The sequence below is a fragment of the Astyanax mexicanus genome, chromosome 3 (genome assembly GCF_023375975.1).
Source record: "Astyanax mexicanus isolate ESR-SI-001 chromosome 3, AstMex3_surface, whole genome shotgun sequence".
Taxonomy (NCBI): Eukaryota; Metazoa; Chordata; class Actinopteri; order Characiformes; family Acestrorhamphidae; genus Astyanax; species Astyanax mexicanus.
Window position 1 is genome coordinate 45,785,282 of NC_064410.1, and position 15,579 is coordinate 45,800,860.

Below are 15,579 nucleotides of genomic sequence, written 5' to 3' on the forward strand. Positions count from 1 at the left end.
TTTACTTATTATCTTGTCTTGTCTGCTCTTGTGTTGAGCCTTTTTGGATGGATTGACCAATTGACCATTTCCATATTGGATGTTATTTTAGTGTAAATGATTGTCTAGAGAGTGTTATGGATGATTTCTAACTGTTCTGAGATTTCCTTGGTATTGCGGCTGTTAATGATAACTTCTATAATCTTTCTGAGTAATTACAGAATCTTTAGCTCTTATCTCTATCGCTCCCTCACTCACTCGCTCTGTAACAGCTTCACTCTGGAAGCTGTACTTCCTATGTGTTTAATCCCATGTTTATCTGTTAAAGTCATGTTTAACAGTAGTAGATGTTTTGCTGTTAGAGATGTGAGCTGCTCTGTAACTGCATTCATTTTCTCCATTAAGACTTCTGTGTCTGAACTTCAGCATGTCTGATACTAACAATCTTTTAAAAAACCTTTACTCTAAAGATAAAGAGATTATTATAAGAGATTATAATTTATTAATCAAATTTACAGTTACTCATTCAATGTTTTTATTTATTTATTCACTAATTTTCTACATATAATATTACAGGTATGAAAACAATTAAGGGACACTTATTGAATTACATGCTAAACTAAAAAGTATTTGTCCTCCACAAACCCCTGATCTGAACCTGATCAACTGAGATGGTGATATGAGATGAGCTGGAGCTTCACATAGTGAAGGAAAAGCAGCAGCTATTGTTCAGCACCTCTAGGAACTCCTTCATTAAGGCGCTTAGAAAACTATTCCAGGTGACTCGCTTATGAAGACACTGAGATTAAAATATCAAGAGTGTGCAGATCTGTCCTCAAAGCTAAATGTGCTACTTGGAGAAAGCTATAGTATAAAACATATTCTGGTTTGCTTAGCACTATTTGTTAAGAGAATAAATCAGCATGTGTTCCAGTATGGCTTTAATATAGTCTTTAATATTAAATTTACAATGTAAAAAAAATCATAAAAAGAAATAAAACACTTTGAATGACCAACACATTTGACTTGTACTGTACACCGAGATATTACAATATAATATAATATAATATAATATAATAATTAAAAATGCTCCCAAACATATAATACATATATAACAGCAGCCTCAACATTGGTATTGTATGTTTGCATGTGTGTGTAGGTGTGTGTGTCAGGGCGTGTGTGTATTTGTCTGTGTGTGAGTCCACATGCACCTATTCTGCTTTCCTGAGAAGCACGACATGTAATTTATTTAGCCGGTCCCGGCCCTGACAGCCCACACCTCCCGAAAGGTGTCATTGAGTGTGTAAGCGGGAAACACAGAGGCCTTGGGCATGAAACAGATTGTATAGAAGATGAAGAAAGCAGTGAAAAGTTTGTGTGTGTGTGTGTGTGTGTGTGTGTGCATGTAGAGGAGGTGGGGGGGTATAGGAAAGGGGACGAGGCTCATTGCAGTAGCATGGATGAGTGGATAACTGGTGTGAGGCAATTCTTCCCGGCTGTGTGTCTAATGCCTTAAGAGTAAGGCTAATGCGCTTGCACACCGCTGCCAGAATGCAGGTACTGGGAGCAGCCTGACGGAAGGAGCGGAGTGGGCTGTGGGGGGGGGGGGGGGGGCTTCGGTGTGAGGGAGGGGTGGAAAGGGTAAAGCAGGGGAAATGAACGATTGCCATCAGAGAGGTGGAGGGTGGTCATTACTTATCCTGCGCTAAGCTGTAGTCTCTTCCTTTGCTCTTAATGCCTGTGTGAAGGTTAACACCTCCCAGGCCTCCGTGTTGAGGATTCCCTCCCCTATTGTGTAATGCTCAACAGCCACCTCCCCTCTATTGTTACAACTTCATCTATTTTTATGGATACAAATGAATAATTTACATTGTGAGTGATTCATCTTGGAGGGGAAGTGCAGGGCAAGACACAGTCTGAATCAGAGACTGCAGAAAGGTGGGCAGTCAAAAGGCATGGCCTATATTTTTTACAGTATGTGCAGAATGATAGACACCGCTATATATCTATGACTCACTGTATGCACAGTGTTATTTATTTATTTTTTTTACGTACATTGAGTTTACTTACATTTATGGAGATGCGGATTTTATTTTCCAGGAGGATGTGGCACACTTCCCACACTGCCGAAAGTACCAATTGGACTTATTTATACAATAGTCAAATTTTCTGAGACACTGATTCATCAACAAGCAAATAAATAAACATTTCAGTTCACATTTTGAACTGAATTACTGAGAAATTGAAAAGTAACTTTTTAATGATATTCTATATTGTTTAAAATGCACCTGTACTATTGTCATCAATGCAATTAATGCAAACAATTAATACATGTTCCCACCTGTGTCTCATTTGTTACCTGGCCCTCTCGTTATCTTGCCCAGGTCCTTGTCTGTTCTGTGTATAAGTAGCCCATTTGTGTCAGTGTTCCTTTATTTGGTCTTGTGGTTCTGTATGTATCTCTATATGGTGACAGTGTATGTATTTAATTGACTTAAACAACAATCTTTAATCTGTTTTTAATTGTTTAATGAAAACACCTCTCTCAATTACTGTGCCAATATTTATCCATGTTTATGAGATTAAAACTTTCAAAGTCAATTTTGTTTCTTTGTAATATATTCATGCATTTAAAAATAGGCTTTAGAAAAGTGTATGTTTAGAGCTGAATTAAGCTAAATAGATTATAGACATTCTTACTGCTCTCACACTGCTAAGGATTTTTAATAAGTATTTAAAAAAAAAAAAAAAAAAAAAAAAAAACAGCCAAATATGTTGTATTTTTGGATTGGAATGATCAATCTATATGAACATTTCTATGTGGAATCATGTTGCGGTACAACTGTTACACAGTCCACTACTAGTACACACTAAGAAAAGTAAGTACAGATTTGTACTTTAAAGGGTACAAAGCTTGTCGCTGGGGCTGTACCTTATATTGAGGTACAAAAAAAGTACCTTTCAGTGAAAGTCCTTTTTTGTACCCATGGCTTTTGTGCCAGTAAAGATTATAAAGATTATAAACATTATCATCAACTAAATATGGCTCAAAAACTTGATGATCGAAAATTGTCTGGCTTTCAAATAAAAAATGTGCAGTTAAAATATCTATATTGTTTATTAGTACAGTGATACAGAATACTGAATGTACCCTTTGGCTGGTAAAATGGTACAAATTTGTACTTATTGCGGTTAGAAATTACTTTGTACTTCAGAGGGGACAAATCTGACCCTGTAAAGACCAATATTGTACCTTTGAGGGTACAATTATGAAGAGTTTACCTTTGAGTACAAAAAAGTACTCATATAGTACCTCTGTTTTTTAGAGTGTAGGAATTAGCAGTGTAGTGATAAACTTATTTAACAAATCTTTTTATGGGGATGGTTACCCCTCCTCTACAAATGAATAAATATAAAGAAAAAGGAAATGCCCATTAAGGTGATAACAAGCGTATATCAAGCTACGTTCTTTCAGATGCTCTGAAAATTGCAATTTTTCTCAAAACAGATTTTGGGTCAATAAGCACTTTAAAAATGTCTAGGCGCTTCCAACTACTTCAACAGGGTCTGACAGGCCTCAGCCTTCAGAGGGTTAAACTAAATCATGTGGGTTTTAAAAAGTAAAGCTTGCTCTTGCTTTTTGTTTCTGCCTCACTCTCAAATAGTTTCAGTATCAAACTCACACACATCACACACATCTGTGTATCGAGTTATAACAGTATTGATCTGTTTACACAATTACAAGGAATCCACTGGACTGATCAGAATTCTTTTCATGCCCCATATATTACCAATGTTTAGCAATGATTTGTGACATTCTAAAGGTCAGTGGAAGCCTATGGAGAGAAAGCGTTTTTGTGTAGTGAAGGTGCAAGAAAATAGCTTATCGACTGTGTTTAATCCCTTCAGAATAATAACTTATTTATGATAGAACATCGCATTTACTGTTATTTTGAAGCAGGGTCTATTATTGAATATTAATTGTTCACAACAAGCACTAATGTTGAAGTTCTTCACTTGATGCATTGTAATTCTGGCCTTATCATCTGAAACAGAAGCTTCTGCCAACTCCACTAATGCTTCTGGATATCACCAGTGAGTCAGCTATTTCTCCACAGCAAGTCTGTGGTGTGTGGCACGTTTAATAAGCAAACATCAGTGGATGATTGTGGGCTGAGGAAGATCTGAAGGACCTTTATGGGTCTTCAGTAAGGCGATATGCCCAGTTTGTCTTCTCTCAGTGCAGAGCAATGACATTTCAGAGCGTTGTTGGTGTGTGGTGGCTGGTGCCACTTGAGAGCACATGTTTATCGATCTGCCTGAACCTAAGCTCACAGTCATGAAGTCCCTGAAAACACTCACTCACACACACACACACACACACACACGAGCATACATGTACACACACATGCACAGCCTGCTTCAAAACTGTGAGTTTAAGGTAACTGTGTCAGACCGCCGTGCCATTTAAACAGTGTGCACAACCTTTACCGAGCGTCTGAGAGATCTGTGTTTACTGCTGGATTTGTGGAACTGCTCTGTAAAATGTCAGTATAAAATTATAAACTGAACATAATGATTAGCATTTCCTGATGCAATTTATAGACCATTTCTCTTGGCATTTTAATTAAGTCTCCAACTCAATGCCTTTAACCTCACGTGTTTCCACAGCACTGTTATTATATAATAACACCTTAGCCATCACCCATCTAATCACAGTGTTTTACCCGAACAAAGACAAAATGAAGTAAAACAGCAGGCAGTAAAAGCAGTTTGGGCTCTAATTGCACTGTGTTAAAGGATCAAACTAAACTATATCTCAGTTCATTTGCAGTGTAATTGCAGATTTGAGCAGGTTTGGCTTTATTAGCCTATTTACAGTAAGTTGGGCAGACTATCATCACCCATTAAGTGAGCTGGTGAGCATACAATACATATTACATAGTAAGTTACACATAATGTGTATATCAATACTGTGATTTATCAGAGACTCACAACTTTTGTCTCCATCAACAGTTTATTTTACTGCCACACTGTTAGTTCTTAATCTTTTTTAATAGAATACACTTTCTGTTCAGCTCTGTCTATAAGCTTTTTTCCCCCCTTCTTTTGCAACAACCTTGTATAGCAAAGAGTCACCCTCCTATCTCATGCCCCCACCACCCAAATTCACCCAACACATCACTCTGCCTACTGGGAGACACATCAACCACTAATACAACAGCACAAAAAGCGGGCCAAAAAAAAAAAAAATCAGTTTCACTGCTGTACATTAACTTTTAGATAGAATTAATGCAATAAAGAACATCATTCTCGCAAAAATAACACCGCACAATAAGTAAAAGTAGTGCAAAATAAAATAACTTTAAATATAATGACTAATTGAAGTGCTACCTGTGTTTAAAATACTGTACATATTAAAGTAAGAACCATCAACGGCATATTAACTGCAAAACGTGTTCTTTTTCAAATCGTTTGTCAACATATATATTCTTGCCTTGCGGCTTTCCTGCAGCTCTCCTATTGGCTGCTGACATTGTTCACCTCACTATTTGCGTGAGCCAAGTCTCGAGACTTTTTTCAGATTTTATCTGAATACCAGAACACAAAAAAGACTGACTTAAACCTTCCAATCCCAACCACCTTACACTGAACGATCCAGATGAACCGACTACAAATCGACTGCAGCTAAAACTGCTTGAAAATCGTTAGGTGTAAGGTCAGCATAAGATTGAACTCACGACTTATGAAACCCAATACTGTAAGTAAGCAAAAACTGCAAAATGTAATTTAATTACCTCAATTGACAGTCCATAAACAGCAGGATAGTTTTCGTTTTCGTTGAGAACAGACAGTCTGCATGTGCGCCTTTTTGTGTGTTTACCTCAACAGTTATAGTAATGGATCTGTAAAAAAAAAAAAATAATAATAAAAAAAAGGTCAAATAGGTCATATTTAGGAACTGGAGCAATCACCTATGTTGATGCAATGAGCAAGGTCATTTATTAGTAAGCAAGTCCATTTAAATAGTCTTTAGTAAAGTGTTAGTAGTAATTGGCAGTGTAGTGGTAATAAATGAAATCTGTTTATTATTTCTTTTTCCTGGAAATGGCTACCTACCAAACTGACATCAGACTTACACTACCAACAAACTAACCTATGCAAAAAGGGAGGTTATAAAACATGAGTTATTTAATGTGCTCACAAATATGCAATGTTTAACCAAATCCAATCAAATATATTTAATATTACAAAAAACACAAACCTTCTTTCTAATCTAGTTTCAGACTGGCTGGTATTAAAATGTCTTAAAAATCTAATCAGGTTTTAAATGTTCAAAACACTGTCAGTGACAAAGCCACCTCACATTACTATGGGAAAGAGCTTTAATAAATCGAGCAAGATCATTGACTGGAATAATATGAGGGGTTTTATCTTAATACCATCAATCAGATATGCATATTGACAGCTTAAATCGCTGTTCCACCGACCTGAGAAAATTGTTTTGCCATAAAATGTCCGATAAACAATTGTTACGCCACATAATTCTCCCAGGAACTGATAACTGGAACAGTGAGACTTATGAGGCGAAAGGGCACCAACTCATGCAAGAAAAGTACAGTTTTAGTGTTGCTTTCCAGCATTCTCTGCAGTATGATACTCTGGGGTCTGTTTGTGACAACAGCCTTTAAAGCGGCTGTATTTCTGAGCACTTAGTCACAGATAAGGACATTTGACATTTAAGTAGCCTACACTCTAAAAAGCGCTGAGTTGTATTTTTTTTTTTTACCCAAATGCTGGGCTGAGCCTGTTGGTTTGTTTTGCTGGGTTATTTTCAGAGTGCTGGGTATGCTGGGTGGTTATCCTGAAGCACAGCGGCTGGGTTATTGACTATGCCAGAGTAATAACCCAGCCAATGGGTTAATTATCAACATTAATTAACTGCACCTGTTGAAATCAGTCAGAATAATGAACAGCACCTGAGGAAGCTGATTAGAAGAGAGGGAGTTAAATAGAGCTGCTTCAGGCAGCAGTGCAGAGACGTGACGGATATAAATCAGTGTGTACTTGCATAAAATACATTTTTACTCATGAGAAACAGAACTTTTCAGGTAAAATAATAATTTAAACAGGATTTTATGAGTTGTTGTGAGCCTTAGAGGATTAGCTTATTGTTAGCTTATATGATTAGTTTCACTTTTACTGCAAGGCCATTGTTATTTGTAGCCCAGTCTATGGCCATTATAAAGCTAAACATTAAAGCTGATGTCTGTAAGTTTAGGATTTAGGGCCCTCTCTGGTGAGAATAGGTAATCGCACAGAGCATGCAAAAGAATCATTTTAAACTGGGCGGGTGTGATGCGCTCTCCTTTCAGAGCGGATGAATCTGATTCCAGTTTATGTCAGAAACTTCACTTCAACTACACACTTTGTTTGTACTATGAGTGAATGAGCTAATGAGGTCTGAGTTTCCCCTTCTGAAGTCTCCATTGCTCCACCAGCCACTCATGCGTTATACTATTCTAGCTAGCTCACCAAAGAAACAAGGTTAAATTAGACTTTATACTGTAAAACTACTCTTCTGTTAAGGGTGCACTAGAATAAAAAAAAAATGTTTATCTTGCTGTTGCTAAAGAAAGAGATTCTGGGACTTGAAAGCAAAAAAAAGAAAATAAAACCTCTCATGTCTCTGCCACAAAAATAAAATCCAGCATAATCATCCCATTTACAGGCAGAGGCTGAAAGTTAATGTGAATAGAATATATTAAATTCACACCAGACTCAAAATAAAACTCAAAATACACAGGCATGAAAGCAGAACTCTGAACAAACATGAAAGCAAGTAGCAGAACAAAGAGCACACAATACAAGTGTGATGCAGATGTGGAACATGCACAACAACCGAGAGGGCAAACAGAGGTATAAATACTAGACCAACAATGTGAAACACCTGTGGAGGTGATGGCCCACTAAGGTCCCCAGATGTCGGATTAAAGTTTAATTTTTACCTGATAACTATTAGTGCTTATGTTTATCATCATGTTAAAGACTACTTTAGCCATAATTCTGATTTGAAGAATTGCACTGAATTCACTGTTAAACCTCAAATGTTCCTAATCAATAGTTTAAAATGGATGCAAAGCATTGTGATTTTTTTTTTTGTAGAGAAAACAATTTGATTGCTCATAATTGGTCAAACCATTAGCATGGATGAAATGGAAGGACCTCAAAAAAAAAAAAAAAAAAAAAAAAAAAGACCCAGGTCTGCTGTTTGGTATTTTGACCTTAAAGACAAAGTAAGGTGTTCGACCAAATCTCACTCTGGTGGACAACTCAAACACAAGATCAAATATTTTACAAATCAATTGATTAACTTGATTAAATCTCCCAAAACCCCTCTTTTGCAATCACTACTAAACATTCAAATCGTTGTTCAAATTGTACACAATATTAATAGTCTACAGTAAAAAGACTAGGAGTACACACTGGTAAAAGAATACTCACACCATACAATGAGACAGTTTTAAACTTTTTATTGAGCTCACCAGAACTATTTAACTGCTTCTATGTCTGTTTCACCAGGAGCCAGGTCTGGGGGGTAGTTTCAAAGGAGGCTTCAGCCGACTGAGCATGTCTTTATACACATGCTGGGAATTCTGGGTAATGGAATATACTACTTGGTATCTTTCTGGGGGGGTATGCCAGAGTCTTTAAAGGAGAACTAAAAGGCTAAATACTATGGTTTCTAGTTTATATTCAGTACCACTATGTTGTTTATACGATTATTTGCACTGTTTATAGAACCCAAAGTATTGTTCAGCTAAATGTTATTCTATAAAACTGAATGTTAATGCTGAATTCACCCTGCTGTTTCAAATAGGCAGAGCCATCTTTTTAGAAGGACACTGTTTAAGGGAGGATTTTTTTCTTCTTGTCATGATGGTGAAGGTTTTTCCCAAAAACCAGAAGTTTGAAAAAGGTTTAGACTGTGCGTTGCCTTCAGTCAATAAAAAAATAGTGAATTTGGACTTCTTACTGTTCCTCTTTACATGACTGTAGAACATATAATCATCACTTATGAACAAATAAAAACTAGATACGTAAAGTAAAAAGAAAAAAAATAACAAGGTTACACTTTTATTTGATTGCCAGGTATTTTACATAATTTCAGAAATGTAGTATTCTCTCTACAATAAACAGGAGTTGAAACATCATCACACATTTAACAGGACGACCAAATATTTGCTGACTGTTTGCAGCAGTTGTGATTGGCTGAGCAGTATTAGGGGAGCTGAAAATGAGCATTGTGATTGGCTCAGTTTATCAGTAGTCAACATCCTATTAAAAGGGATCAGCTGTCCCCTTTCCCCAATTACTAGCATTATTACCAAAAGTTTCTGGACGAAGCCAAAGAGAGTTGTGTTCTAAAGCCTAGGCTGCAATTAAGTGAGGACGCTTCACATACTGAACAGTGTAACAAGGCTTTTTGATGATGTCACATGCAAATGACACTGAGGTGTGAAACTACTTTGTTTTTGAGATTTTTTGCTCAAATTTAAAATAATGCTGTTTTGAATTTTCCCTTTGTGTTTTATGTGTACAGTGAATTATGGGTAACACATCGCTGCGATGGATACATCAGTTGCGTCCTGCGAATTGCTCCAAATGTCAACAGCATTCCTCAGCTGTATATAAATGATCCTTCTATTTGGAACAGCGCAGCAGCTGATAAATGCAGCCCACCTCGGCTGCAGCCTTATCTTTGGAATGCAGCCACTGTTACACATTGCTGACTAAAGAAAACACTAACAGGAAGACCATGAAGAGAAGACATGAGATCAAGGTGAGTCCACAAACCACAATAACCAAATTAACTATTACTATATACCCAACACTCTAGCAATAGTTAATAAATGTAAAATGTCTTTGTGACAGTGGAGAGTATGGTGGTGATGATGCTTTTCACACTGGAGTCCAGTACCTCACCACCAGACTCTACTAGTCATCTCAAAATCTAGTTGTCATGTGCACCAGACCTTGTGCCACTGACAGTGTTTGTAATATAACAAGATAAAAAAGGTAAAAAAAAAATGGCTTTTACCATCTCCCTTGAAAACCAAATAGAACACCTCTATTTAACTATTAAACCAGAGCTAACCACAAACCAGTAGGGGAACTACTGATGATTATGGCTTACAGCCAATAAAAACCCAAAAATCAGTGTCTCAGCATTTTTTTATATTATATAAGACCAATTGGTGCTTTTGGCAGTGTGGGCTGAGAGCCAAGTCCTGCTGGAAAATGAAAGCCGCATCTCCATCACTGATCATCAGTAACTTTTGCGTTTTATTTGGTAATCAAGGGAGCTGAGTCTGGAGGAAGAGTGAAGCGACACACAGTCCAAACTGCTTGAGGTCTAGTGTGAAGTTTCTACAATCAGTGATGGTTTGAAGAGACATGTCATCAGCTGGTGTTGATCCACTGTGTTTTATCAAGTCTAAAGTCAGTGCAGTATTTTCCCACAAAATCTAACAGCACTTCATGCTTCCCTCTGCTGACAACTTTTATGGAGATGCAGATTTCATTTTCCAGCAGGACTTGGCACACTGCCCACACTGCCAAAAGTACCAATTGGTCTCATATAAAATTTTAATTTTCTGAGACATTGATTTTTTGGATTGTCATTGTCTGTAAGCCATAATCATCAACAAGCTAAGAAATAAATGCTTAAAATAGATCACTATGTGTCTAATACATCTATATAATATATTAGTTTTACATTTTGAACACGATTACTAAAGATAAAGTAACTTTTCAAAGATATTAAATGTTTTTGAGATGCACTTGTATTTAACCACACCTGTGGTGCTAGACTAAAAGCTAACAATTGTTAGAATAATTTTAGCCAGCTATAATTGGAAATATTTTAATTGTTCTTCAGTCGATAAAAAAGGATGCAACTGAATGTGATAATCCTGCTAAATCGGTGACATAACTCTGGGCTTTTAGGACCATAATAGAGCACCATTGTTCTTTCCAGCATGTGGTCTAAGTGGACTCTTTATAAACTGGCAGTCTAACACAATTTATTGCCTGCACCTTTCTGCTAGTTAAGAACAGTTCTGCAAATCATTCATCAGCAGAGAAATCCATGAGAAAGCCCTTGATTTCTGTGGTCATTTATCAGACAGCTGCCTCGAGAGGAGTCTAAGTAACTGCTGGGTCTGGCAGCAGGCCAGCATGATAAGCAGCGAGCTTCTAAGAGCAATATTGATAATCTCAGCTCTTAACTTAAAACGCGAGTCATCGTGACATTTCGTCAGTCATGTACAGACATGATAATTGCTTTAATAGTAGTCATGTTCAGATCCCTCGAAATCGCTCTTTTCTTCAGTTTACAAGTACATGTGTGAACTGAAGAGAAAACTCTACTGGGAAAAAAAATCTTGGTAAAACTGAATAAATGTTATGTGCATTATATTATGTGTTTGAATGTTTTTGTGTACAGTAAACATCAGATTAGAAGCAGATGTGTCTGCTCAATGTGAAGCAGAATAGAATCAAAATCGCTTATACTGTGGCTTTACATCAACACAGCTGTCACACACCAACACAGTTAATCCAATATGTTTACATTCAGATGGTATAAGAGATTGTACAAGCAGCGGACAGTGTGTAGCTTCTTGAGCAACCTGTAAGAGGTTCTTTGTGTTATCATTATTAACAGAGATAAAATATTCAGCTGTGGTTGGAATGGTACACATTGTGAATGAATACATACTGTAAGTCATCCAGACTATGAAGGAACACATAAAGAATCATGTAGTAACTTAAAATTGTTAAACAAACTAAAATACTGTGCAATACTAAGCAGTTAGACAGGCTCTTATCTGGGGTGCTGTTAGGCTGGTAACTGATGTTAGGCTGATGAACTTATCCTGCGCAACAGATTGGTCCTCATAGTCCTCCTTATATGGGCATCCTGATGAATGCCAGTTTCATCATAGCTTATTTTTTTGATGGTCTTTGAGACTGCACTTGAGGATACCTTCAAAGTTCTGGAAAATGTTCTGATTGATTGAACTTTATTTCTTCATTTCAAAGTATTTTTTTTCTTTATTTAGTTGAGTAGTTCTTGCCATAATATGGATTAGAACATTACTCAAATATAGCTATTCACTGTATATCAACTCTTCACATCACATCTGATGCTCTCAAACACAAAAAAAAACTCTTGACAAGTTCATCATAGTTGTTAACTGAAAGACATTCCAGGTGATTCTACCTAATGAAGCCGACTGAGAAAATGCAAATATGTGCCAAGTTGTCATATAAGCAAGAGGTGCTACTTTGAATGATCTAAAATATAAAACATTCTGCTTTTACTATTTTTTTGTTAACTAAATAATCCCACAAGTTTTCTTCATAGTTTGAATGACTAATAATTTAATTGTTTCTTTGTGTAACACAACATAATCTGATAAACCAAAAACTAGAACAAGAAAATAAACACTAGGACTATAAAATAAAGACTATAAAACAAATACTTCAAAACAAATCACTAAACCAGGTCTAAACAAAGAAGTAAAATAAACTAACAAAGAATCAAACAACATACAGAAAACAAACCAGAACTCTGGTTTGGAAAAAAATACAGATTAACTTCCAGACACGGTTGAACAGGACAGCATCAAACAAAAAGCACGACAGAGAACAAAGCAGCACATGGGGTATTTATACACTGGCACACACTAGGGACACCTGTGGAGGTAATGAGGGGGCGGAGTTACAAATGAGACACAAGGTGATAACACTAATGACTAGGGCAGGGCTAGGGCGGGGCTAGGGTGGAGACTGGACAATAACAAAACAATGCCATGTGCTCAAAAAAGCACATGGCTGGGAACACAAACAGGAAAACAGAGGGCAGGAGCACAGATAACCAAAAGAGGAAAAAGCACAGGACAGACACGGGTTAAGGTGTGACACTTTGGTTGCTTGTTTTTTCTAAAAAAAAAAAAAAAGAAGAAAATCTTGCAATGCCTGATGCTGCTTTTTAAAAGCCTGTGTGAGTGATTTTTTTGCTATTGCTGCCCTCAGTCAACTTGCAACATTCATGTTCATGATCAGTGTACTGTATTTAAACTCTATATGCATGTAACTGCCCAAATACATATAGAAATGTATGTACACAATGCTGCAAAGAAGTTCGATAGAAAGTGTGAAAAACAAGAAGGAACAATAAGTAATGAGAAAAAACAAATTGCTCACTCCTCTGATGACCACAGAGACCCGTTTTATATAAGACAGTAATTGATGGCCATTGAGGAAGGTTTTATGGCTGTAGCCCAGAGCTATTACAGCACACAACGTAAGCTATAGCTGCGCTTGCTTTTAAATGCCCCCAGAGTGTACCTCACCTGCACTCCCGCACACAACACTCACTGCTGTGCTTTACTGACGAGACACTGCAGGTTAGCAGACTTCATTCACAAAGTGGATCGCTCTTTTTAAGACTTATTTTGTCATCTATTATTTATCTTCTCTCCTTGCACTTTAGCGTTCCTCTCTTATTCATAGAAAAACATAAAAAAGTCTCATTGTAGTGGAGCTGGTGCTTTGTTCAATCACATCCTCATTGTATGAGAAAGATTAAGGTTTTGTTCCAATTCTGGGCCTAAAATATATTTTCTTGTTCTTTCAGTTAATATTTATACTTTCCATTAAAAACCCAGTATTCATAAAGAGATGGAGTGAAGTCTAGTTTTTAGGATGTTAGACGTGAAAAAGAACTCCTATTGCTGCCATCCTTATAACTTATTTATTTCACTTCAAATAGTATAATCATGATGGTGATTTCCCTGTTGCAGGTAAATTTCCAATGTCAGAATAAAATCACTTGGGATTTCTCTTATCTCTTTTCCAACAACAAAGTGCTGGTGCCGGAGCCGTTTCCTGTGAACCTGCGAACCTTTTAAGAACCGGCCTGCGTTTCCACTGCTTTAAGGAGTCACTCACTATGTATGTGAATGTGGGCGTCAACAGAAGTCGGGGGGCGATTTAAAAACAACATGGCAGAACCCAAGCTCCTTTTGAAACTTGTGCTGCTGTCCTCGGTGGACCACTGTTGATTCATTTTCATTCATTTAGCTGCTTCTGCTGCTCTTAGCTGTGAATGGAGGTGAGGTTTGTAAACATCTTTGCCCCGGAGACGCTTCAACGCCCCGCCCTTTGGCCGCTTGCGTCACAGGTTCACTGGTTCCAGACCAGCAAGATTGTGGGGCCAGAACAGAACCGGCTTTTCTGGCCCAAAACCTGAGATTTTGCGGTGGAAGCCCAAAGAACCGTTCGGGAACCTGGCACCAGCACTGGCACCATGCCGGTGGAAAAGGGCTTCCTGAGAACCTTTTAAGAACCGGCCCGTGTTTCCACTGCTTTAATCCTTTCAGACCCTGTGTCCATTACAATGGACATCATGTTTTTTTTTTTTTCAAAATGTTTTGTTGCACATAACGCTAATTGAGAGCTGTTTTTAATCAAAATAGAATTTAAACAATCCAAAGAAAAATGGTATAATCCAATGAAATAATAGCTTCCGCCTACTGCACTGAAAAAAACATCACTAATTTGAAATTAAATTGAAAATGCACTTTTAGTATATTTTTAGCATACTTTTAATGCTCTTAAGTATATTTCATTTTCACAAGGGATGAACACTATTTAAGTACTTATTGAAATCATTGATTGTATCACTGTATTAAATATTGTTTTACTGCAGAATATTAGTGGGATTGCATGAACCATGAACGTGGGTAATCTGATAGTGGGAAAAGAGACAGGGAACATTTTCTGATTTTCAGATTCCTGCTTTGCAACAAGCCAATAAAAAACCCAAACTTCATCCATTTTAAAGACATTAAACTTCAATATGAACAAAGATCAGCAAGAAGATCATTTCAAATCTTCAGTTTCAGTGTCGCACCAAAACAGGATTTTTTTTTTTGCCACCTCGCAGGTGCTGTGTGATAAATGCTGCTCGCTTATTTCCACAGTCTGTTTTTTTTTACTGGACAATACTCTGGTTTAAAGTCAATATGAACAGAGTAATCCGATTACTGAGCTAAAATCTAGCTCAAATTGAAGTATGCTGTTGACTAATTGGATAACATGCATGTAAACACACTCATTTAAAACATTAGTTTTTTTTAGATTTGCCATGTTTTAGCCACAATATTTCACATGTTCATATGGGGTAATAATATGTTATGTGATCAATTTGTTTTTTAACAAAATGATTTAAAAGTCTATTTCTAATACATATATAAATTGTCTGTTGAAATGACAGTAACTATGACGTTGAGGATCAGTTAACGACCTAACATCATAGCATAAAATACATTCAATAATAGATTATACAAAAACAAAATTAGACCCTGTCCAGAGGATATTCCTGTTTTGTGCCCGGTGATTCTGGGTAGGCTTTGGACCCACAGTGATCCTGACCAGAAATAATATGGCTGGGCAATAAAAATATGTGGATATAAATAATAATAAACATAATGCTGTATTACTGTCACCATGTCTACAGAGCTTAGAGTG